This window comes from Pongo abelii, chromosome 1 (assembly GCF_028885655.2).
Source record: "Pongo abelii isolate AG06213 chromosome 1, NHGRI_mPonAbe1-v2.0_pri, whole genome shotgun sequence".
Taxonomy (NCBI): Eukaryota; Metazoa; Chordata; class Mammalia; order Primates; family Hominidae; genus Pongo; species Pongo abelii.
In genome coordinates, this window is record NC_071985.2 from 224,404,408 (window position 1) to 224,431,161 (window position 26,754).

The 26,754-nt window shown below is 44.7% G+C and overlaps 1 protein-coding gene across 4 annotated transcripts in view; it reads left to right on the forward strand.

Annotated features, from left to right (window-relative positions):
• Positions 1 to 26,754, forward strand: part of CLSTN1 (calsyntenin 1) — a 97,225-nt gene that overhangs the window by 3,266 nt on the left and 67,205 nt on the right. The gene's annotated exons all lie outside the window — the stretch shown is intronic.

The following is a 26,754-nucleotide window of genomic DNA, read 5'->3' on the forward strand; positions in this document are numbered from 1 at the left end:
CTGGGGCTGCACCCCTGGGTGAGATGCTGTGTGTACGTGTGCTCAGATGTGCATCAGGCGGGGGGTGCACGCACAGTTTTGGTGTGTGCTTACATAAGAGCCCACTCCTCCGCATCCCGTTTCCAAGATCCCGATTCTCTGTTGCTGCACCGCGGACACCACGACTTCGCCCCTTTCCGCCTCCTCCCAGGGTCCTTCAGACGTTGTCTGTTTCCAGTGGAGCCGAGGCTGAAACTTCGTGCTTCGCTCCCACCTTTTCACCCAAAGGTGAAATCGCTATGAGATTTGCGACCGCGGGCTCACCCAGTGTTAGAAATCTCCGTCTCTGCTACCCCTGGTGCCTTGGTGCTGTTTTTCTGACGGTCATTTAGACCGTGGAGGGTTAGATGTCCTCTACAAAAACGAGAAACCTCTCTGGTTTTTTAGGATTGTAGGACCGAAATTATTTTATGGCTCGGTGGGAAGTAATATTTCTTGGCTAATTTATTATTAGCTTTTAACCTTCATCCACTTAACCTTTTAAACCTTGTACGCCTCTGATATTGACTGGTCTTGCCAACGAAAAGCTTACGCATTGCAGATACAGTATTTGCTTCTGAGTGGATCTTGAAATCGTAAACATTTTCCTTGGCCTTAGAGCAAAGTAATCTAGGTGTAGTCTGTAGAATCTACTGTAGGCTTAAATCTGTTGTTCTGATTTTTTTTAATCAAAATAAATTTTGGGGAGGAGGATTGATAGAAATCTAGATGAAATGATCATATTTGAATTTAGCAAGCTTTTTAAAAATTCTTATTTTCCCTTCCCTGGCGTGACATAAGGAGAGAAGTATGGTGTTCACGAATTAAAGGGCAGAGGCGGCAAATGCATCTTTTGTTCCATGTTCCTTTCTAAACATCGAGGATGATAAACTTTGAATACTTCTTTTATTTCATTTCTAACATTCTGTTGACTCGGTCAAATTCAGATCTTAGTCACTAAGTATCTCATTGCTGGCCGTTTGATTTTTAAAAGTAACATCAAGCTAAGTTTGAAATGTTCTTTCCAGATGTGGGTTGGAGGTCTGAAACTCTAATATATCCAAGAGAAATGTCAAAGTTTTGCTTCTCTTGGGGAAAACCCACACATTTTAAAAATATGTGCTTGGATTGGGTATTTTGGGAACAGTTTAAGTATATTTAGTTTAGTCAGTGAGACCATTTCTTGTTAAAATTGGTGCTTTCTTAAATAGCACCTACATTTGTTAGTCATTATTTAATTGCCTTGGTTACTTAAACAGCATACATTTCAACTTTGAATATCTTCATTACCCGAGACCGACAGAAATCTTGTATGAAAGGTGTGTTGACTAGTTGAGTCATTTGTAATTTGCTTTCTCTAAGTTTTTCTTGGTGCAGTTACAGTAGTTCAAGATTCTTAGTCTTCAGAATAAAGGCATTTTATACATCAGTTATTCGGTTGCATTTGTTTTTTTTCAGGTTGCAAGTTAGAAAATGTCTTGGAATTATTACACGAAATGCTAATAAACAATTTCATTTTGAAATATTACAAGTGAATTTCATATGTAAATTTACAGTTTGGAGACGCTCTGTGGGCTCATTTTAAGAGATCATTTCAACTAATATTTGAATTTTTTACTGCTGTAAGGCAGTACGACATGAACTCCTGTTCATGCTGTAGCTACCTTTAATAATTGTTAATGTTAGATTATGTACAGAGTGCTGGAGAAAATGATGGATTTTCTAATATAAATTGCATCTTGACTCTTAGTTTTGCAGAGACCCTCAAATTTTATTTTAATTATAACTGTAGTTCTCAAAAAACATTGAGTAGAGCTGGGTGCAGTGGCTCGCGCCTGTAATCCCAGCACTTTGGGAGGCCGAGGCCAGCGGATCACCTGAGGTCAGGAGTTCGAGACCAGCCTGGCCAACATGGTGAAACCCCATCTCTACTAACTATATAAAAATTAGCTGGGTGTACTGGTGGGCGCCTGTAATTCCAGCTACTTGGGAGGCTGAGGCAGGAGAATTGCTTGAACCCAGGAGGCGGAGGTTGCAGTGAGCCGAGATTACGCCACTGCACTCCAGCCTGGGTGACAAAGCAAGACTCCATCTTAAAAACAAATTAAGTAAGCCAAAATATTAGAAGAAATATCTTTGGCATGCCCTGGACAGTCATGTCCTTCAGCTACCTGCCTTCTTCATGGAGATCGGGAAATAGAGCAGTGAAGCAGAGAAAATAGAAAGCTTATATGAATATTTAAAAAATGCAACCATGTAATGCGTTTCGAAGCCACATAATAAAATTCACTGTTACTTTTCCATTTGCACACAGGCTTAGTGAGGCCTCTCCTCACCATCCTATTTGAAATCATTTCTCTTCCTGAACCCCTAAATCCTGTTTCCCTGCAACACTTTCTTTTTGCATAGCACTTAGCCCATTCTAACATGCCTTGTTGTTTACTTATTGAATTGTTTATCGTCTGTTTCCCCTCAGTAGAACATATGCCCCAAGATGGAAGGGTATCTGCTTTGCATATGTTTCCCGTCACCAGCACACCAGAGGCATGCCAGTATTGTGTGATTGAATGAATGGGTGGATGGATAACAGCATTTCAGTTTAGACAGCGTAATAGCTTTGCATCCTAATTTTCACTTCACAGATAAATGCTCTATACTGAAAAAAATTACATAGTGTAAAGCAAACTTAAGTTTTTTTTTTTTTTTTTTTGAGACAGAGTCTCATTCTGTCACCCAGGCTGGAGTGCAATGGCGTGATCTTGTCTCACTGCAACCTCCACCTTCCGGGTTCAAGAGATTCTTCTGCCTCAGCCTCCCCAGTAGCTGGGACTACAGGCATATGCCATCACACTGGGCTCATTTTTGTATTTTTAATAGAGACAGGGTTTCACCATGTTGGCCAGGCTGGTCTGAACTCCTGACCTCAAGTGATCCGCCTGCCTCTGTCTCCCACAGTGCTGAGATTACAGGTGTGAGCCACTGCACCCGGCCCAAACTTAAATTCTGCAGTGTGGATATGGGAATTCATTAGTGGGTAAATTTTCAAGGATCATGGGGCCAGCCTTGGTGGCTCACACCTGTAATTCCAGCACTTTGGGAGAACTAGGCAGGCAGATTGCTTGAGCCCAGGAGTTTGAGACTAGCCTGGGCAACATGGTGAAACCTTGTCACTACAAAAATACCAAAAAAAAAAAAAAAAAAAGTTCAAGGATCCATTCTGTTGGTTGCAGTATTGGGGATATTAGATCATGAAACTCTTTCTCAGCCTTTGAAGGCTGTAGCTCTGTGGCTACCCCTGTTAGTCCCTTTAAAAATACTATAATTTGCAGCTTTTTTGGGAAGATGGTTTCTTAATTTATTACCTCATTTTTCAGAAGTAACGATGTGGAAAAAAGTCGTTCGAATATAGACCTCAGTATTACCCATAGTCTAACATTTTTAATACTGAAAGTAAATAACATTTATTTCTCAAAGGAGGCCTGTAACTGCTGAAGAAATAATAAAATACGAATAATTTTGAATATATTCCAATTTTAGAGCATTAACTCGGTTAACTGGAACCTTCAGTTACCTGGAATTCGTCCTTTGGCTGGATTTTTTTTTTGGGAGAAAAAGCATGAAACCAAGCAGTTTTATAGGAATTATTTTTCAAAAGGAAGGTTTAGGAGGTCATATCATACATTATCTGTGCTAGTATTTGATATTTAAGCCAAAAACAGCAACTAGTATTTCAGTTTTAATTATGAAGAATATGACCAAAAATGAAATTTTTGTGGGATATGAAATATTACATTGAAACTAGAAAATGCCATAATTTCATAACACTAGCTGCAGGACTTAGTGAAGCTTATTAAACCAAGTCTAAATGTTTAAAATGAGGAAGCTGAGATATGTTAAAATTTTAGAACAAAGGAAAAAAAGTACTGAGTTATTTTTATTATTGCTTTCTGAGACAGGAAAATATGTTTTTTATTTTTATTTTTGGATAGAGTTTTCATTTATAAGGGTTGAAACAAAATAGAGATCTGATTATCCTAAAAAACCACCAAGAGTCTATTTCTTATGTATTCTGGTTGAGGGCTTAGATCATTAAAACTTGTTTTTTCAGTGGGTCTTAATTTGGTGTGAAGCGTTGCTTGAAGGGGCCGGGTGTGGTGGCTCACACCTGTAATCCCAGCATTTTGGGAGGCCAACGTGGGCGGATCATGAGGTCAGGAGATCGAGACCATCCTGGCTAACACGGTGAAACACCATCTATCTCTACTAAAAAAAATACAAAAAATCAGCCAGGCGTGGTGGCGGGTGCCTGTAGTCCCAGCTACTCGGGAGGCTGAGGCAGGAGAATGGCGTGAACCTGGGAGGTGGAGCTTGCAGTGAGCCGAGATTGCGCCACTGCACTCCGGCCTACAGAGCGAGACTCCATCTCAAAAAAAAAAAAAAAAAAAAAGAGTTGCTTGAAGAAATGTGTCTTTATAAGTGAAATTTAAAATGTTGATTTGCTACAAAATGTGGATTTTAGTAGTGTTTCAGGACTACAGATTCAAGATTGGTGGAAATTATTTATGCAATGTCATGTTCTTGCATTAAAAAACAACCAAGGCCTGGCGCGGTGGCTCACGCCTGTAATCCCAGCACTTTGAGAGGCCAAGGTGGGTGGATCATGAGGTCAAGAGATGGAGACCATCCTGGCCAACATGATGAAACCCTGTCTCTACTAAAAATACAAAAATTAGCTGGGCGTGGTAGCGTGCACCTGTAGTCCCAGCTGCTTGGGAGGCTGGGGCAAGAGAATCACTTGAACTCGGGAGGTGGAGGTTGCAGTGAACCGAGATTGCACCACCGCACTCCAGCCTGGCGACAGAGTGAGACTCAGTCTCAGAAAACAAACAAACAAACAAAACAAATGGCCAGGCATGGTAGCTCACACCTGTAATCCCAGTGCTTTGGGAGGCCAAGATGGGTGAATTGCTTGAGTCCAGGAGTTGGAGACCAGCCTGTGCAACATGGTGAAACCCCATCTCTACTAAAAATACAAAAAAATCAGCTGGGCATGGTGGCATATGCCTGTAGTCCCAGCTACTCAGAAGGCTGAGGCTGGAGAACTGATTGAGCCTGGCAGGTTGAGGCTGTAGTGAGCCAAGGTCACGCCACTTGCATTCCAGCCTGGGCGACAGAGCAAGACTCTGTCTCTTAAAAAAAAAAAAAAAAAAAGCCAAACTATAGCAAGCCCTCAAAAGTGACATTTTGAGGCTATGCAAAGGCCATATATAGGAACCCTTAAATGGTGACAGCCTCCCCACTGTGTCAGCTTGACATACAATACCCATCTTTTCCCTAAGAACTGCCACCACCCGGGAACTAGAATGCTGCTTTCAGTTGTTCCTGATTTGATAGGTTCTTTCTCTCCTATGTTTTAGGTATATTTTTGCTCATTTTTTGATTTAGCTTTAGGATATTATTATTAGATTAAAAATTTTCACAAGATCTGTTACTAAGGGTTTTATTTTTAAAGGTTCTTGGCAGCGATTCACATACTTCAAAGTAGCAGAGTTTAAAGCAGCTTAAATACCTATAAAACATCTGAAAGTTGGCCGGGTGTGGTGGCTCACACCTGTAATCCCAGCACTTTGGGAAGCGGAGGCGGGCGGATCACCTTAGGTCAGGAGTTTGGGACCAGCCTGACCAACATGGAGAAACCCCATCTCTACTAAAAAATATAAAATTAGCCGGGTGTGGTGGTGCATGCCTGTAATCCCAGCTACTTGGGAGGCTGAGGCAGGAGAATTGCTTGAACCCAGGAGGTGGAGGTTGCGGTGAGCCAAGATGGTGCTATTGTACTCCATCCTGGGCAACAAGAGCAAAACTCCGTCTCAAAAAAAAAAAAAAAAAAAAATCTGAAAGTTAGCTTCCTTCCCATTCGGGAACCCCAATAAGAAGTATGTGGTAGCATATCAGAAGAAGAGTCATGTTTTTTCTTTTTTCTTCTTTGGTCAGACATGAATCATCATCTTAAAGAGAATGAATGGAAATGGCGTCTCGCTGTGTTGGTCAGGCTGGTCTCGAACTCCTGGACTCAATCAGTCCTCCCACTTCATCCTCTCAAAGAGCCGAGATTATAGCATGAGCTACCACACCTGGCCGAAGAATCATCTTTCAGCCATCTGTTTCGTTCTGTCTGATTCTCCCGTGACAAGAACTTCTGTTGAGTCTGCTACTTTTCAAGCCTACCTTGGTCTGTACTTTCTCTGAGTCATTGTGTAGGACAAAGGAGGACCACCGGCTGGGTGTGGTGGCTCACGTCTGTAATCCTAGCACTTTGGGAGGCCGAGGTGGGCGGATCATCTGAGGTTGGGAGTTCGAGACCAGCCTGACCAATATGGAGAAACCCCATCTCTACTAAAAAATACAAAATTAGCCGGGCGTGGTGGCACATACCTGTAATCCCAGCTACTTGGGACGCTGAGGCAGGAGAATTGCTTGAACCCAGGGGGCAGAGGTTGCAGTGAGCCAAGATCACACCATTGCACTCCAGCCTGGGCAACGAGCAAAACTCCATCTCAAAAAAAAAGGAAGACCACCTTTGTCATTCCACTGCACTCCAGCCTGGGTGACAGAGCAAGACTTTGTCTCAAAAACAAACAAACAACAAAACCCCACCTTTTTCTGCATCCACTCCTTTTTTTTTTTAAACAGCTTTATTGAGATATAATTCACATACCATAAAATTCAACCTTTTAAGGCATACAATTCAGTGATTTTAGTATATTCACAAAGTTGTGCAACCATCACCACTATCTAATTTCAGAACACTTTCATCACTCCCAAAAGAAACCACATACCTGTTAGCGCTCATTCTCCCATCTCCGTCCTCCTCCATCCCTTGGCAACCCCTAGTCTGTTTTCTGTCTGTGGATTTGCTTATTTTGGACATTTCATATCAATGGAATCATGATATATGGCCTTTTGTGACTAGCTTCTTTTGCTTAGTATGATGTCTTCAAGGTTCATCCATGTTTAGCATGTATCAGGACTTGTTTCTTTTCATAGGTAAATAATATATCCTTGTAGGGATATAACACATTCTGTTTATCCATTTATTCATTGATGGACATTTGGGTTATTTCCACTTTGTAGCTATTTTGGAAAATATTACTATGAACATTTTTGTACAGGAATTTGTGTGGACATATGTTTTCATTTCTCTTGGGTATATACCCAAGTGGAATTGTTGGGTCTTAGGGTAACTCTTAGATTTAACTTTTTAAATTTTTTAATTTTTTTTTTGAGATAGAGTCTCACTCTGTCACCCAGGCTGGAGTGCAGTGATGTTCTTGGCTCACTGCAGCCTCCGCCTCCTGGGTTCAAGAGATTCTCCTGCCTCAGCCTCCCGAGTAGCTGGGATTACAGGTGCCTGCCACCATGCCCCGCTAATTTTTGTATTTTCAGTAGAGATGGGGTTTCACCATGTTGGCCAGGCTGGTCTCCAGCTCCTGACCTCAAGTGATCCACCTGCCTTGGCCTTCCAAAGTGCTGGGATTACAGGCATGAGCACTATGCCCGGCCTGTGTTTTTAACATTTTGAGGAACTACCAGTTGGTTGTACAAAGTGGCTGCACCATCCTATATCCACTTGACCTCCAAAATCACTCACAGGAGCATTTTTCTAATCAAATCCACATTTCACAGTTTTCTAGTTTGTTAGAATTTTAAGTTGAATTTTTCCTAGTCTAGGTGCAAACTGGCATTTCATCCAACCAATTCCTTCCTTTGCCATTGTCTCTCATATAATTTCTACTCTGGACTTTAGACTTGGAGTTGAAAGGAACTTTGAAAGTTCTTTCCTCTATACTTTAAATAGCCTTCCCTGTAAAACAGACATTTCCTCATATGTCCCTGTGTGTTGATCATTCAGCCTCTGTTTGAACTCTACTGCTATGGGGCTCTTGGTAGCTCACAGAGCAACCCTTTTAAAAACATTGAGCCTTTGGTCAGCTTTCCTGAGGACTAAATTTTATCATGCCTTCGTATTTTTGCAGGCATCCAAGCCTACAGTGTGTTGTTTTTACCACCACACACATTAAGAGAGGCTGAGAGGACTGAGGCCTAGGCCTTGATTTCTGTAGATTTCTCAGGAATGAGCCTAGCACAGGGCTACACGTGCAGTGTTTGGGGGACACCCACCCAGACACATGCAGAGTCAATATCCTGGTTCCAGGAGCAGGGCTTAACTTAATGAAAGGGACTGGAAAAAACACGAGAATTTTCAAACTACAACTAGTTTAGAAAAATGACATTTTTCTTTTCTTTTTTTTTTGAGACAGGATCTTGCTCTGTTGCCCAGGCTGGAGTGCAGTGGCACAATCACAGCTCACTGCAGCCTCAACCTCCCTGGGCTTAAACTGTCCTCCCACCTCAGCCTCCTGAGTAGGTGTGCACACCCCCACACCTGGCTAATTTTAAAATTTTTGTAGAGACAGGATCTTCCTATGTTGCCCAGGCTGGTCTCGAACTTTTGGGCTCAAGCAATCTGCCCTATTTGGCCCTCCAAAATGCTGGGATTACAGGCATGAGCCACCATGTCCAGCTGACATTTCTTCATTAATTACATTTTTGTTATGCTAGTTGGCTAAAAATGTGCTTTGTTAAAAAGTAAATTATTTTTTCTAGTCCTTTGATTTTATTTAACTATTCCTCAATTACCCAATCTTCAAACATATAAAACACTTAGAAATATGTCTTTAGATTCAAAGTGAATTTTAAAACTCAGTGAAAATGAATATCTTCTTTGTTTACATACTTAAAGTATAGCAAAGAAATTTTTGTTCAAGCTGGAGTGCAGTGGCACGATCTCGGCTCACTGCAATCTCTGTCCTCCCAGGTTCAAGCGATCCGCCCACTTCAGCCCCCTGAATAGCTGGAACTACAGACACATACCACCATGCCTGGCTTTTTTTTTTTTTTTTTTTTTTTTTTTTTTTTTGGTAGAGATGGGGTTTTACCATATTGCCCAGATTTGTCTCAAACTCCTGGACCCAAGCAATCTCCCTGCCTCATCCTCCCAAAGTGCTAGGATTACAAGCATGAGCCACCATGCTCAGCCTAACATTTTTCTTTTTCTTTTTTGAGACGGTGTCTCGCTCTGTCACCGGGCTGGAGTGCAATGGCGTGATCTCAGCTCACTGCAAGCTCCTCCTCCCAGGTTCATGCCATTCTCCTGCCTCAGCCTCCTGAGTAGCTGGGACTACAGGCGCCTGTCATCGCGCCCGGCTAATTTTTTTTTGTATTTTTAGTAGAGACAGGGTTTCATTGTGTTAGCCAGGATGGTCTCGATCTCCTGACCTTGTGATCCTCCCGCCTTGGCCTCCCAAAGTGCTGGGATTACAGGCATGAGCCACTGCGCCCAGCCAACATTTTTCTTAAATAGTACTTTTGAGGACCACTTCAAAATAGTTGAATGTCATAAATTTAAATTGAAGAAATGTAAAACTTTAGAATGATTTGTATAAGGTTGTCTATTAAGTGACTTTTAAAGGATATAATTAATTCCATCTGAAATGCAGACTCTAGTCTGAGTTTTGCATATTTCAGATGTAGTTAATGATGAAGATTGACAGGACTAGCTACATAATCCAAGGGGCCAATGCAAAATAAAGTGTGGGGCCCCTTGTTCAAAAATTATTAAAAATGTTTTTCTTTTTTTTTTTTTTGAGACAGAATCTTGCTGTATTGCCCAGGCTGGAGTGCAGAGGTACGATCCCAACTCACTGCAACGTCCGCCTTCAGGGTTTAAGCAATTCTCGTGCCTCAGCTTCCGGAGTAGCTGGGATTACAGACATGCACCAGCAAGCCTGGTTAATTTTTTGTACTTTTAGTAGAGACAGGGTTTCACCAGGTTGCCCAGGACGGTCTTGAACTCCTGAGCTCAGGCAGTTCACCCATCTCAGCCTCCCAAAGTGCTAGGATTACAGGTGTGAGCCACTGCATCTGGCCCAAAAATTATAAAAAATTTCAAGATGGCAACAGGTTTTTCTTTTTGTTTTTTAGACAGAGTCTCGCCCTGTCACCCAGGCTGGAGTGCAGTGGCGCACTCTTGGCTCACTGCAACCTCCACCTCCTGGGTTCAAGCGATTCTCATGCCTCAGCCTCCTGAGTAGCTGGGATTACTAGGCACCCACCACCATGCCTGGCTAATTTTTGTATTTTTAGTAGAGACGGGGTTTCACCATGTTGGCCAGGCTGGTCCTGAACTCCTGACCTCAAGTGATCCTCCCGCCTCAGCCTCCCAGAGTGCTGGGATTATGGGCTGAGCTACCTCACCTGGTCGGCAGTAGGTTTTTGTTTTTGTTTTTGTTTTTTTTTTGAGATGGAGTTTCAGTCTTATTGCCCAGGCTGCAGTGCAATGGCGTGATCTCAGCTCACCATAACCTCTGCCTCCCGGGTTCAAGTGATTCTCCTGCCTCAGCCTCCTGAGTAGCTGGAATTACAGGCATGCACCACAACTGGCCTGGCTAATTTTGTATTTTTAGTAGAGATGGGGTTTCTCCATGTTGTCAGGCTGGTCTTGAACTCCCAACCTCAGATGATCCGCCCGCCTCGGCCTCCCAAAGTGCTGGGATTACAGGCATGAGCCACTGTGCCCAGCTGGCAATAGGTTTTTAAACCAACCCTGGGGCCCTTCTATGCCTGGCTCCTGGCCCATGCAGGAAACTGGCCCTGAGTATTGATAAACTTAGATGAGGGAGTATTAATAGTCAAATTGTGAGCTCAGGGCCTGAGATTTTCACCAGAGCCACTTGTCCTCTGTGTCTCTTGTCAGCTGCATCTCTGGCCAATGCTCCTCCCTCCCCTTGGGAGAAGACTCCTGCCTTTTATTCTAAGTGGCTTCAGGGTGCAGGTTTCCCCTTCATCTTTCCATCCCCAACAACAAGCAAAGGACAGGCTCTACTCCGTTCTCAGTGGACAGTGAGAACCGATGGTAGACAGAGGCTCATAGAAGTCTAGGGTTGCTTATGATTTGGGGGACTAAAGCCCTTGTGTTAAGCAGATTATGTTTACTCTTTTTTTTTGTTTTTTTGAGACAGAGTCTTGCTCTGTTGCCCAGCCTGGAGTGCAGTGGCGCGATCTCGGCTCACTGCAAGCTCTGCCTCCTGGGTTCAAGGGATTCACCTGCCTCAGCCTCCTGAGTAGTTGGGATTACATGCACGCGCCACCACGCCCAGCTAATTTTTTGTATTTTTAGTAGAGATGGGATTTAACTGTGTTAGCCAGGATGGTCTCGATCTCCTGACCTCATGATCCGCCCACCTTAGCCTCCCAAAGTGCTGGGATTACAGGCATGAGCCACCGCCCTTGGCCTATGTTTACTTTTAAAATGATTTGACTAATTGATGCTAGTTTCTTATTACTTACAGAATTAGTAAAAAGGATAACAAATCATTAAAATTCTTGGATAATCCCTACTCTTTTTTTTTTTTTTGCCATGCATTTCAAGCATTTATCAGAGCACAAAGTAAATAGTAAAACACACTGACTTGAATTTCATTTTCTCCTTAGGCCCTCTCACTCTGGGCTAAAATTATTAAAGGAACAGTGGGGGTGGGGAGTAACAGGTGGGGTACAGTCGTTTTGAGTTTTCGAGCCCCTCAGTTACTGGTGCCTTGTGACTAGTTGGAAGGGGACGTTGATAATCCTGACTGATTATAAAGCCCTAAGTTGGCAAGGTCAGAGCTTGCTTCTGAGCTGTCTGTAAATATCCATTGATAACAGCTCATGATTCCTGTAGAAAACATTTTCATTTGGCAAGGGTTTAAAAAGTCCATGCCCAAGTGTCCGAGAGCCGTCTCTTGTTTAGCTAGGAAGCAGCGAATACATGTCTTCTAAACATTCAGAGCCTTGAATAGAAAATAAATACTGGCTTAAATGCTTTTTTATATGAAATCTGACATGTTAAAACTTCTTCTAAATTGGAGTACGTACCACTGGGATAGTTTCATAACATAGCCTTTCCCCTCCCTTCTGGTGACTTTAATAACAACTACGACATTAATGTTTGTTTGAATGAAATAATGTTTTAGAGAGGTCATTAATACCAGTGGTTAATATATATTTGCAGATTCAATTGGTAAAGTTTATTAACCTTGTCTTTTTCTAGACTTTTTCTGAGTGTTCTTAGAAGGTTTGGGCTTTTTAACTGCTACTTAAAGTAATGCATATGGCAGTGGGTCTGCATTTTTCTTGTTGCATATAAAGTATATCATACATTGTTGTGAGGGTCCCAGGAGCAAGAGAATTGATCAGAGAACAGAGAGGAGAGAGGATCGGAGGTGTGTGGAATGAGGCATCCTAGGTAGATGTGGTCAACAGTTTAGATTTTATTATTTATTTATTAATTTTTAATTTTATTTATTTATTTTTTTTGAGTTGGGGTCTCACTGTGTCGCCCAGGCTGGAGTGCAGTGGCGCAATCTCGGCTCACTGCAACCTCCGCCTCCCAGGTTCAAGAGATTCTTTTGCCTCAGCCTCCTGAGTAGCTGAGATTATAAGCGTACACCGCCACACCTGGCTAATTTTTGTATTTTTAGTAGAGATGGGGTTTCACCATGTTGGCCAGCCTGGTCTCGAACTCCTGACTTCAGGTGATCTATCTATGTGGCCTCCCAAAGTGCTGGGATTACAGGCGTGAACCACTGTGCCCAGTCTTTATTTATTTATTTATTTTTCAGACAGAGTCTCATTCTGTTGCCCAGCCTGGAGTGCAGTGGCGCGATCTTGGCTCTCTGCAACCTCCACCTCCCGGGTTCAAGCAATTCTCCTGCCTCAGCCTCCCGAGTAGCTGGGATTACAGGTGTACACTCCCACACCTGACTAATTTTTGTATTTTTAGTAGAGATGGGGTTTCACCATGTTGGCCAGTCTGGTCTTGTACTCCTGACCTTAGATGATCCACCTGCCTCGGCCTCCCAATGTGCTGGGATTACAGGCGTGAGCCGCCGTACCCTGCCTGCCTGCCTGCCTGCTTGCCCGCCTTTCCTCCCTCCCTCCCTACCTCCCTGCCTCCCCCCTTCCTTCATTCCCTCCCTCCCTCCCTCCTTCCTCTCTCTCTCTCTCTCTTTCTCTCTTTCTTTCTCAGAGTCTCACTCTGTTGCCCAGGCTAGAGTGCAGTGGCATGATCTTGGCTCACTGCAGCCTCTGCCTCCCAGGTTCAAGCTATTCTCCTGCCTCAGCCTCCCAAGTAGCTGGTATCATTTTTGTAGTTTTTTTGAGACAGAGTTTTGCTCTTTCCCTTAGGCTAGAGTGCAGTGGTGTGATCTCGGTTCACTGCAACCTCTGTCCCCCAGGTTCCAGCAGTTCTCCTGTCTCACCCTCCTGAGTAGCTGGGATTATAGGCGCCCACCACCATGCCTGGCTGATTTTTGTATTTTTAGTAGAGATGGGGTTTTACCATGTTGGCCAGGTTGGTCTCGAACTCTTGACCTCATGATCCACCTGCCCAGGCCTCTGAAAATGCTAGGATTACAGACGTGAGCCACTGCTTGTATTTTTAGTAGAGACGGGGTTTCACCGTGTTGACCAGGCTGGTCTCAAACTCCTGACCTCAAGTGATCCAGCCTCCTTGACCTCCCAAAGCACTGGGATTACAGGCATGAGCCACCCTGCCCGGCCCAGTTTAGATTTTAGAGAAGTGAATGCAAGCATGAGGACCGAGGAGAGGCAGGTGGGGTGGTGATTAAGAGGCCGTTCATGTTATCTTCAGGAATGCACGGTGCAGAGTGGTTGGCACAGGAGCCTTACTGCAGAGATTGAAGGACTGAATTATTCAGGGCTGGGTGCTGACCCAGGAAGAGGATAGACCATCAGGCGAGTAAGGGAGGTCCGCATTTGGGCAGGTGTTTCAGAGTGACTCCGGGAGGCTGGGGGGGGTGTGTCTGATGGGCTGTCACTCACATCCTGTGTCTTCTAAGGGAGGGCTCTGGGAGGCATCTGGGGCCAGCGGACAGTGACAGCATAAGGCCAGAAGTCTTAAGTCTTGGCAGAGAATAAGGGCAGAGCCTGGAGGGCCATTGTTTCCCCTCAGCTTGGGTTGTGGGTGTTTCCTGCGCATGAGGTTTTCACTTTGGTGGACAGAGTGAAGCCAGGGACAAAGGGAGAACAAACATGGGCCCCTTGGGCCAGATCTGGTTGTTGCTTAGGCCTGAGGGAGAAGGGGAAAAGGTTTCCTGAAGTTTCTGTTATATCTAGAAACCCAGCCCACTGGCGCAGGAGACCATATGAGGATGGACAGCAGCCTTGGCTCAGGATAGAGCAGTCCTGGCTGTACTGTCTTATCGTTTGGAAACCCAAGTACAGACAGGTAAGCTGGGGCAAGCTGGTGCAGAGAGCAGTGATGGAACCCTGGCATCTGAGCAGCCCACAGCAGTGGCCAGCCAATGTGAGTCCATGCTAGTTCTGGTCAGATTGAGGCCTTTTTCCTGAGAGCTCGGGCATGTGTTATTTCTCCACTCAGTCTGTCTCCAGGCCTGGGTAAACCGAACTCGCCCCTTGCTGAAATTCCTGACTACCTCCGCTCATGGGATCTTCTAGTAATTAATCACTGGCAAACTGCCTCAACCTAGCTTTGTCTTGATACATTGTTTCCTGGTACCTAAGCCATTTCTGATTTGAAAAGGTAACTCATATTGATCTGTTTGGAGTTCAAGTTGGAACCCAAATTGTGTCTTCCCCATGGAAACTTGTTATAAACAATGCTTATAAAGCTCCAAAAGTGACTGTCAGAAACATATTTAACCCATAACAAGTGGAAATTGGGCAGATTGGCAGTAAATTCCAGCGCGTGCATGCACGTGTGTTCACACTCACCCACGTTGCAGTACAGTGCTGTTGAGCCTTGAACAACATGGCTTTGAACTGCATGGGTCCACTTATAAGTGGATTTTTTCAACCAAACGTGAATGGAAAATACAGTATTTGTGGGCTGTGACACCTGCATATGGGAAGCGCTGACTCTTTGAATACTTGGGTCCTGCAGGACCAACAACTTGAGTATGTGTGGATTCGGGTATAGACTGGGGTCCTGGAACCACTACCCTGGTGGGTACAGAGGGACCGCTGTCATTCTGTAAACCAGCAGTGAGGCGCTGGTTAAGATGGAGTGGTGGGAGGCATTGGAGTGGCAGCGGCGCAGGATTCTGTGGGGGCGGCAGCCGCAATCAGCGGCCCCTTGACTCCCGCCTGGGATGAAGGGGCTAAGAGGCTGAGGTACAGAGAAGGGTTGTGAAGGAGGCAGAAGCCTAGTTCCTGGAGTCCTAGGTGACCGAGCCAGTGAGAAGAAAAGGAGGGAGAGAGTAGCCTGCCACTGGGATCTGCAGAAGCACGTCAGAAGCCCAGGGAGGAGGGGCCCCCATGCCCAGGCAGAGGCACTGCCTCCAAGGGCAGGAAGGTGTTGAGGTGGAGGAGGAGCAGGAGAGCCACAAGCGGGGGGCGGGGGGCCCTCTGCAAGCAGCCGCCTCTGCAGGCACTGCCTCTGCACGGTGGCCACGCCTTTCAGGGGATGCTGACTGCTGTACGCTGTGTAGAGGAATGACTTAGGGCCAGACGCGCTTAATGTTTTTCATCAAAGAATTTACTGAAGTATTGCTATTTAAAATTGTTACTTGAATTTACCAAGTTCCTAAATCTATATGAAGTAAATTTACTGCTTTGTATAGAGGCATTTTACTAAAGTCAGTGTAAAAAATGTATTTGATATCTCCCAGCTATTCCAGTGGGATGTATCATGTATCATTTAATATTATCATTTAATATTTAATAATATTTAATATTATCTTTGCTAGAAGATATCTTTGTAAATAATGGTGACGTGGTCCATATAGTGACTTCTAATGGTAAGGATGTAGTGACCAACTGCAGGCTTCCCCTTGAAACTCATCTAGGATGAGAAATGGGTCTCCCTAGGTGTGTGACGTGGACAGGTGCTGTTAGGTCAATGCGGTCTCGGTCATGTAAGCTTGGGAAGCGCTGTTAACGTTAAACAGGTTTCGTTCCTGCAGGGCTTCTCACAGGCTTGAGTGCACTTGGAGGAATTGCTGAGCCGGGGGTAAAACCAGTTCACTTGACCTGGGACTCTTTCTGCGGCACCTGTGGCACCAGCGTCCCGGGGAACACACTTAGGCAATGCTGCTCCAGACTCCCTGCCATGCCCTTAAAGTACAACGAGAAAACACAGTTAGTCCAAAACAGAATGAAAGTAAGGTAAAATGACTTAAAAGACTGCCTCTTTGACATCATTAGCATAAACATTTTGTGTCTATTTCTATTTCTATTTTTATTTTATTTTATTTTATTTATTTTTTTGAGATGGAATCTCACTCTGTTGCCCAGGCTGGAGTGCGGTGGTGTGATCTCGGCTCACTGCAAGCTCCGCCTCCCGGGTTCACACCATTTTCCTGCCTCAGCCTCCCGAGTAAGCTGGGACTACAGGCTCCCACCACCACGCACAGCTAATTTTTGTATTTTTAGTAGAGACAGGATTTGGCCATGTTGGCCAGGCTGGTCTCGAACTCCTGACCTCAGGTGATCCACCTGCCTTGGCCTCCCAAAGTGTCAAGATTACAGGCTTGAGCCACCGTGCCCAGCCATATGTGGGTTTTATCTATGGATATTTATTAGAAATGAAAAGTGAGAACCTATTAAATAATGTAATTATTAAATTATTTAAAATAGCAATCATAAAACCATTTCATGGTGACTTAAATAACTTTTTTTTTTTTTTTTTTTGAGACAGAGTCTTGCTCTGTCACCCAGGCTGGAGTGCAGTGGCACAGTGTCGGCTCACTGCAACCTCTGCCTCCTGGGTTCAAGCGATTCTCCTGCCTCAGCCTCCTGAGTAGCTGGGACTATAGGCGCGCACCACCACACCTGGTTAATTTTTGTATTTTTAGTAGAGACGGGGCTTCACCGTGTTGGCCAGGCCGATCCTGAACTCCTGACCTCAGGTGATCCACTTGCCTCGGCCTCCCAAAGTGCTGGGATTGCAGGTGTAAATAACATATTTTTAGTGAAAATTAACTGTTTTCCAAAAACCAGAAACAACTTAGTAAGAAGACTGGCATTTTAAGTTTTTGCTAATCTCATTAATGTCCAACTTAAGAGAAAACAGCTAGATTCTGCATTGCCTGTTACCTGTTTGAAGTAGATGGAGAAAACTGAGCTTCACACAGATATAATAGTTGGGAAAGAGAGAGCTTTGGGGATTCCTCCCCGCCCCGCCAGGAGTCCTTAGACCATGCTCTGATAACTGCTGCTCTAGGGCAGTCATTGATGTCAAGATACAACTAGGGGACATGTCACCAGTAATTTGCTTCTAAATAATAGTTGAAGTAACAAAGCAAAGCTTACTAGTGATCTACTTGCTTAAAAAGGAAATGAGAGTTAGTTCAGCTTTTTCCTAGAATTATGTCTCTTCGTAGTTTACATTGCCCCTTGCTTTTTTTTCCTTTCTTTTTTTTTTTTTTTTTGAGAGGAGTCTTGCTCTGTCTCTCAGGCTGGAGTACTATGGCGCGATCTCGGCTCACTGCAGCCTCTGCTTCCCAGGTTCAAGTGATTCTCCTGCCTCACTCCCGAGTAGCTGGGATTACAGGCATGCACTAGCACGCCCAGCTAAGTTTTGTATTTTTAGTAGAGACGGGGTTTCACTGTGTTAGCTAGGCTGTTCTGGAACTCCTGATCTCGTGATCCCCTGCTTCGGCCTCCCAAAGTGCTGGGATTACAGGCGTGAGCCACTGTGCCTGGCCTTTCTTTTTTTAAGACAGGGTCTCACTCCATCGCCCAGGCTGTAGTGCAGTGGCATAAACTCAGCTCACTGCAGCCTTGACTTCCCGAACTCAGGTGATCCTTTCACTTCAGCTTCCTGAATAGCTGGGACTACATGCCTGCCTGAAATTTTGTGTTTTTTGTAGAGACGGGATTTCACTATGTTACCCAGGCTGGTCTCAAAATCCTGGGCTCAAGTGATCCGCCCGCCTTGGCCTCCCAAAGTGCTGGGATTATTGGCGTGAGCCACGGCTCCTGCCACTCCTTACTTTCTTAAGTGGAGAAGCTGAGTGGAGTTCTGGCTCCAGGCCTGGAATTGCCCATAACATAGAGCACATGCTGCTGCTCCCAGGGAGGCCCTCACAGGTGGACAGGTGGTGCCCGTTCCCATGTGCAGTCAGGATCTGTGTGCTTGTGGATTATTTACCCTCGCCTTTTTTTTTTTTTTTTTTTTTTGAGATGGAGTCTCTCTCTGTTGCCAGGCTGGAGTGCAGTGGCGCAGTCTCAGCTCACTGCAACCTCTACCTCCCGGGTTCGTGCCATTCTCCTGCCTCAGCCTCCTGAGTAGCTGGGACTACAGGCACCCACCACCACGCCCGGCTAATTTTTTTGTATTTTTTAGTAGAGATGGGGTTTCATCACGTTGGCCAGGCTGGCCTCGATCTCTTGACCTCGTGATCCACCCGCCTCAGCCTCTCAAAGTGCTGGGATTACAGGCGTGAGCCACCGTGCCCGGCCCCTCGCCTTTAGTAAGGGAAAGGCAAGAATAGGTACAAAAGTATAAGTAAACGTTAAAATCAGGTTTATTTGGGCTTATTCTTTGGTAATGTATCCTTTCACCATATTAATATTTTCCTGAGGTCTAGAGAAAGATCAAGGCTTTAACAAAAAAAGTTCAATAGTTGAAAAAGATTGCCACTTTTGTTTTTCCTCACAAGATGGCCTTTTTGAGACCTTTAAATGGCTGATGTCATTGTAAAACACTTTTTTAAAAAAATTTAACTTTACTTACTTTTTTTTAAGATGGAGTTTTGCTCTGTCGCCCAGGCTGGAGTGCAGTGGCGTGATCTTGCTCACTGCAGCCTCCACCTCCTGGGTTCAAGCAATTCTTGTGCCTCGGCCTCCTGAGTAGCTGGGATTACAGGCACATGCCACCACGCCCAGCTAATTTTTGTATTTTTAGTAGAGACGGGATTTCACCATGTTGGCCAGACTGGTCTTGAACTCCTGACTTCAAGTTATCCGCCCACACTGGCCTCCCAAAGTGCTGGGATTGCCGGCGTGAGCCACTGCGCCCGGCCGTAAAACACTTTTTATAACTACCACGATAAAAGACCTTTGTGCTACCGTTTCCTTTATTTTTATGAAAAATCTTTTCAGCTTTTCTCAGAATCTGGTTTTACCCATGGAATAGCTGTGCGTGGGCCTGTACCTGGGCTGTCTGCCTTGATGGGAGAGGTTGAGAGCTGCTGTTTTGGGCGGTGTGTTGGTTTGTTTTGGTATTATCCTTGATTACCAATGATCTGGTTTTTGCCTAGACTATATCCCATAAATCCAGTTTCCCCTTGAGAGGTTATCTAATCCTTTCCACCCTTTTATGATAGAATCCTTTGCTTTTAAAATCTGGCAGTGTGCCTTCCCACTTAAATAAGCTCTGTTTGCTTGTATATTATTTTTGCATTAGAATGTTAAGTACTTTTAGCAGGACGTGGTGGCTTATGCCTGTAATCCCAGCACTTTGGGAGGCTGAGGCGGGAGGATCACTTGAGCCAGGAGTTTGAGACCAGCCTGGACAACATAGCAAGACCTTGTCTCTACAAAAAATAAAAAATTACCTAAGTGTGGTGGCGGGTGCCTGTGGCCCCAGTTACTTGAGATGCTTAGGTGGGAGGATCATTTGAGCCCTGGAGCTTGAGACTGCAGTGAGCCCTGATTGTGTCACTGAACTCCAGCCTGGGCGACAAAGTGAGACTCTGTCTCAAAAAAAAAAAAAAAAAAAAAAATCTAAGAAAATCAACTCCTGAATTATATGGCTAGAATTCTAGAAATGGAAGGAGCTTGAGAAATCTTTTAGCCCAGTCAGCCCATTTTATCAAAGAGGAAACAAGTGAAGTTGTCATTGTCGTCAGTGTGATATTTTCGTAGTTCAGAATAGGGAAAATAGAATGAACAGTGGGATCTGGTCTGGGGTGTCTTTAACCCGGTTTCCCTATAATAGAGAATATTCAGAAAGCATACATTTGGGTGAGTCTGTACCTCTCTCATGTACAGTTGAGTCAGGAAACTAGATTATAAAATTAGAGTGGAGTTTAAAAAATCTGGATGGATAGTACATCCTGTTAACAAAGTCACATTATTTGAAAATTTGTAGCACTTTTTAATGTGAACATCTCAGAAATTTGCACACTCTGCTGAAATCACAGCTGCGGAGTTGACAAGAGCTTTAGAAATGGTCTGGCTGGGGCAGCTTTTGATGTAGGATCCTCTTCACAGTGTGGCCTGACATCAGTTAGCCAGGCCCTTCTGGAATTCTTCTAATCAGAGAGCGTCTTTCTATTTTGGAGGGAAGCATTCCTTGTCAGAAAGTCCTGGGTCTCAGTTCTGCCTAAATTTTGGCACTGCAAGAGCATAGTGGACAAGTTATGAGCATGAACTCTGAACTAAACTGTTGAGGTTCAGACCCCAGGTCTGTGGCTCATTAGCTCTGTGATCTTGGACATCTTACTTAATCTCTCCATGCCTCAGTTTCTTTATCTGTAAAATGGGGATGATGATAATAATACCCCTCTCACAGAGTGGGTGGGGAGATTGAACCAATTTTGTAAAGTACTTAGAATACTATAGTAAAGGTGTGTTTGCTGTTTTTTTGTTTGCTTTGTTGAGGGTTTTTGCATCTGTGTTCATGAGAGATACTGGTGTGTAGTTTTCTTGTAACATCTTTGTCTGGTTTTGATAGAATAATTGTGGCCGAGGCCAGGCGTGGTGGCTCACGCCTGTAATCCCAGCACTTTGGGAAGCCAAGGTGGGCGGATCACCTGAGCTCCGGAGTTTGAGATCAGCCTGACCAACATCGAGAAACCCCATCTCTACTAAAAATACAAAAAGTTAGCCGGGCATGGTGGTGCATGCCTGTAATCCCAGCTACTCAGGAGGCTGAGGTGGGAGAATCACTTGAACCCAGGAGGCAGAGGTTGCAGTGAGCTGAGATCGTGCCACTGCACTCCAGCCTGGGTAACAAGAGCGAAACTGTCTCAAAAACAAACAAACAAAAACAAACAAACAAACAATAATGGTGGCCTCACAGAATGAGTTACGAAGTATTCCCTTTGCTTCTGTAGAGAATTGGTGTAATTTCTTCCTTAAATGTTTGGTACAATTCAGCAGTGAACCCATCTGGGTCTGGTACTTTTCCTTTTGGAAGGTTATTAATTGTTGATTTAGTTTCTCTAAGAGATACAGGTCTATTTAGATTGTCTGCTTTTTCTTGGGTGAGTTTTGGCAGATTGTATCTTCCAAGGAATTGATAAATTTCATCTAGGCTATCAAATTTTTAGGCATAGAGTTGTTCATAATATTCCTTATTTATTTATTTTTGAGATGGAGTTTCGCTCTCGTTTCCCAGGCTGCAGTGCAATGGCACAATCTCAGCTCACTGCAGCCTCCGCCGCCTGGGTCAAGTGATTCTCCTGCCTCTGCCTCCCGAGTAGCTGGGATTACAGGCGCTCGCCACCATGCCCAGCTAATTTTGTATTTTTAGTAGAGTTGGGGTTTCTCCATGTTGGTCAGGGTGGTCTCGAACTCCTGATCTCAGGTGATCCACCTGCCTCGGCCTCCCAAAGTGCTGGGATTACAGGTGTGAGCCACTGCACCCAGCCTCTTATTTATTTATTTTTGAGACTGAGTCTCACTCTGTTGTCTAGGTTGGAATGCAATGGTGCGATCTCAGCTCACTGCAGCCTCCGCCTCCCAGGTTCCAGCTATTCTCTTACCTCAGCCTCTTGAATAGCTGGGATTACAGGCGCATGCCACCACGCTCCTGGCTAATTTTTTTGTATTTTTTTCTTATTTATTTTATTTTTATTTTTTTTGAGGCGGAATCTCATTCTGTTGCCCAGGCTGGAGTGCAGCGGCACGATCACAGCTCACTGCAAGCTCCACTTCCCGGGTTCACGCCATTCTCCTGCCTCAGCCTCCCGAGTAGCTGAGACTACAGGCGCCTGCCACCACACCCAGCTAATGTTTTTGTGTTTTTTTTTTTCTTTTTTTAGTAGAGATGGGGTTTCACTGTATTAGCCAGGATGGTCTTGATCTCCTGACCTTGTGATCCTCCTGTCTTGGCCTCCCAAAGTGCTGGGATTACAGGCGTGAACCACCGCGCCCGGCCCCTTTATTTATCTTTTTAATATCCATGGAGTCTATAGTGGTGTTCCCGCTTTCATTTCTGATACTAGAAACTTGTGTCTTCTCTCTTTTTTTCATAGTTAGCCTGTCTAGAGGCTTATCAGTTTTATTGATCTTTTCAAAAAACCAGCTTTTGGCTTTGTTGGTTTTCTCTATTGAGTTCCTGTTTTCAGTTTTATTGATTTTTGTTTCAGTTTTTATTTCATTTTCTTCTGCTGTCTTTGTATTTAATCTGCTGATCTTTTTCTAGTTTTCTAAGGTTGAAGCTTATATGATTGATTTAGCTCTTTCTTCTTTTCTAATATATGTATTAAATGCTTAAATTTTCCACTAAGCGCTGCTTTTACTACATCCCACACATTTTGATAAATTATATTTTCTTTTTCATTTAGTTCAAAACACTTTAAAATTTCTCAATATTTCTTTTTTGATCCATGTGTTATTTATAAGTGTGGTTTTTTGTTTGTTTGTTTGTTTTGAGACGGAGTCTTGCTCTGTCACCCAGGCTGGAGTGCAGTGGCACGATCTTGGCTCACTTCAACCTCCACCTCCTGGGTTCAAATGATTCTCCTGCCTCAGCCTCCCAAGTAGCTGGGACTACAGGTGCCCGCCACCATGCCCAGCTAATTTTTGTATTTTTAGTAGAGATGGGGTTTCACCATGTTGGCCAGGATAGTCTGGATCTCTTGACCTCATGATCTGCCTGCCTTGGCCTCTCAAAGTGATGGGATTACAGGCGTGAGTCACCGTGCCTGGCATTTTTTTTTTTTGGGAGATGGAGTCTTGCTCTGTCGCCCAGGCTGGAGTGCAGTGCCGCGATATCGGCTCCCTGCAAAGTCTGCCTCCCGGGTTCACACCATTGTCCTGCCTCAGCCTCCTGAGTAGCTGGGACTATAGGCGCCTGCCACCACGCCCGGCTAATTTTTTGTATTTTTAGTAGAGATGGGGTTTCACCGTGTTAGCCAGGATGGTCTCGATCTCCTGACTTCGTGATCCACCCGCCTCTGCCTCCCAAAGTGCTGAGATTATAGGTGTAAGCCACTGCGCCCAGCTCCCTGGAATTTTTAACTCTCAGAGTTCTGCACGTTGAACTCCAGCAGTTTGTCAATTACCTGCCCTGGCACCAGTTCCCATGGAGGTTTCTGTCTTGTAAATTGTGATTCCTTGTGTATTTGCCTGTGTCTCCAATTTTTAAAATTTATGTATTTTTTTCTTTTTTGAGATAGGGTCTTGCTCTGTCACCCAGGCTGGAGTGCAGTGGCATGATCAGGGCTCACTGGATCCTTGACCTCCTGGGTGCAAGTGGTCCTCCCATCTCTGCTCCCTGAGTAGCTGGGACCATGGGTGTGCGCCACTATGTCCGGCTAATTTATTTTGATTTAGTAAGAGATGAGGTCTCACTTTGTTGCCAGACTGGTCTCAAACTCCTGGGCTCAAGTGATCCTCCTGCCCCGCCCTCCCAAAGTGTGCTGGGATTACGAGTGCGAGCTACCACACGCAGCCTGTGTCTCCAATTTTGGGGGCAGCAATTGCCTTGTGATCTGACTTCTCTTAGGGATCTAAGAATAGTTCTTGATTTTTCAGTTTGTTTGGCTTTTTTACTTGTTATTAGGACAGAGTAGCAACTTCTAATCTCCTGACATGCTGGACTGGAAACTGGAAGCCCCAGCATCACATTTTAAAATGTATAATCCAGTGGCATTTAGTACATTCAGCATTGTGCAACTACCACCTCTATCTAGTTTCAAAATGTTTTCGTCATCCCAAAAGAAAACCTCATGCCCATTAAACAGGCATTTGCTACTCCCTTCTGCCCCCAGCACTTGGCAACCACTAATCGGCTTTCTGTCTCTATGGATTTACTTATTTTGGATATTTCATATAAGTGGGGGAATCATGTGATACGTGACCTTTTATATCTGGTTTCTTTCACTTAGCTGAATGTTTCTGAGTTTCATAATTTTTTGAGGCTCGTACATGTTGTGGATATCAGTACTTCATTCCTTTTATGGTTCCTTGTTTGGATAGACTGCATTTCGTTTGTCAATTCATCTGTTGATGCAAGTTTTAGGATGGTTTTGGCTGTTGTCTGTTGTGAATAGTGCTGTTGTGATGATTCATTCATAAGTATTTGAGTACCTGTTTTCAGTTCTTTTGGATGTATACCTAGGAGTGGAATATCTGGGTCATATAGTTTTTCTTTCTTTTTCCCTCCCCTCTCCCTCCCCCTCCCCCTTCCCCTTCCCCTTCCCCTCTTCCCCTCTTCCCCTCTTCCCCTCTTCCCCTCTTCCCCTCTTCCCCTCTTCCCCTCTTCCCCTCTTCCCCTCTTCCCCTCTTCCCCTCTTCCCCTCTTCCCCTCTTCCCCTCTCTCCCTCTCTCCCTCTCTCCCTCTCTCTTTCTTTCTTGACAGAGTCTCGCTCTGTTGCCCAGGCTGGAGTGCAGTGGCGCCATCTCATCTCACTGCAACCTCCACCTCCCAGGTTAAAGCAATTCTCCTGCCTCAGCCTCCCGAGTAGCTGGATTACAGGCACGTACCCCCACGCCTGGCTAATTTTTGTATTTTTAGTAAATATGAGGTTTCACCATGTTAGCCAGGCTGATCTCGAACTCCTGGTCGCAAGTGATCTGCCCGCCTCATATAGTATTTCTATTTTTAATTGATTGAGGAACCGCCAATCAGTAGCTGAAATATTTTAACATTCCTGCTAGGAAAGGGAATTTACTTTGTCCTCCCCTCTCTCTCTCCATATCAGTTTCTTTCATTTCCTAGCCAAGCCTCCTCTGTTCCTTCAGCTGTTTTTCATGTCACTTTGTTTCCAAAATCTCCACCAGCCAGCCTTCTCTTCTCTTCTCTTCTCTTCTCTTCTTTTGAGACAGGGTCTTGCTTTGTCTCCCAGGCTGGGGTGTAGTAGCATAATCATAGCTCACTGCAACCTCCAACTTCTGGGCTCACATGATCCTCCTGCCTGAGCCTCCCAAGTAGGTGAGACTACAGACGTGCACCACCACACCAGGCTAATTTTAAAAAAATTTATTTTGTAGAGATTGGGATCTCATTAATGTTGACCAGGTTGGTCTTGAACTACTGGCTTAAGTGATTGTCCCCACTTTGGCCTCCAAAGGGATAGAATTGCAGGCATGTGCCACCATGGCCAGCCTGATTGATTTTCTTTCTCCCCTCTCCCTCCCTCCAGCCCCTTCCTCTCCCACCCTTTTCTTTCTTTTGGACAGGGTCTCACTGTATTGCCCAGTCAGGACTCAGACTCTTCGGTGGGCTCAAGGGTCCTCTTGCCTGAGCCTCCTGAGTCCAGCTTGATTTCTTTCTCTTTGGATGCCTTTCAGATGGGGCCAAGGTTTTAACAGAATTTCTGACTCAAGGACAGCCTTGGAGTAGCATGGGGCTAGCATTCCCTTGTCTAAGTGTCTCAGCAGCCTTGTCACACTGCATTTTATTTAACTCCAATCCCCAAGTCCCCCTACCACGCGCCAGTGTTTAACCATGCTTCTCATCTTCAAGCTTGATGTTTTGTTCTAGTGTGAGTCTCTGCATTTATCTCTGTTGCATTTCATCTTGCTGTATCTGACTCTTCACTCTGCTCTGTCAAGCAGTTTTGAATCCTGACTCCACATTCCATCTGTTCATTCTGGCTTTGTGTTATTTTCAAATTTGATGTAATGGTTGAACAGAGCCAACCAAGTATGATGCCTTTGAAAGGTTACCAGAGGCTGTTGCAGGTTTCCACGGGTTTATTATTCAGTGACCTTTTGGGTGGTCATTAAACCTGTTGTAAATAATTCACCCATCTTTCTTTTTTCTTTTCTTTTTCTTTTTTTTTTTTTTGAGGCGGAGTCTCGCTCTGTTGCCTAGGCTGGAGTGCAGGGACGTGATCTTGGCTCACTGCAAGCTCTCGGGTTCACGCCATTCTCCTGCCTCAGCCTCGGGAGTTGCTGGGACTACAGGCGCCCGCCACCACGTCCGGCTAATTTTTTCTTTTTTTGTATTTTTAGTGGAGTTGGGGTTTCATGTGTTAGCCAGGATGATCTTGATCTCCTGACCTCGTGATCCACCTGCCTCGGCCTCCCAAAATGCTGGGATTACAGGCATGAGCCACTGCGCCTAGCCCACCCATCTTTATTTTCATTCAGTTTCCATTTCACCATCTTGTCCTCAGTCACCAGGAAATTAGGAGATGCCAGGTCAAATGCCTGGTTTTTTTTTTGTTTTGTTTTGTTTTGAGACCGTCTTGCCCTGTCGCCCAGGCTGGAGTGCCGTGGCATGATCTCCGCTCACTGCAACTTCTGCCTCCTAGGTTCAAGCAGTTCTCCTGCTTCAGCCCCCTGAATAGCTGGGATTACAGGCGTCCGCCACCATGCCCAGCTAATTTTTCTGTGTTTAGTAGAGACAGGGTTTCACCATGTTTGGCCAGGGTGGTCTCAAACTCCTGACCTCAAGTGATCCGGCCGCCTTGGCCTCCCAAAGTGCTGGGATTAGAGGTGTCAGCCACCATGCCCAGCCTCAGATTTTTT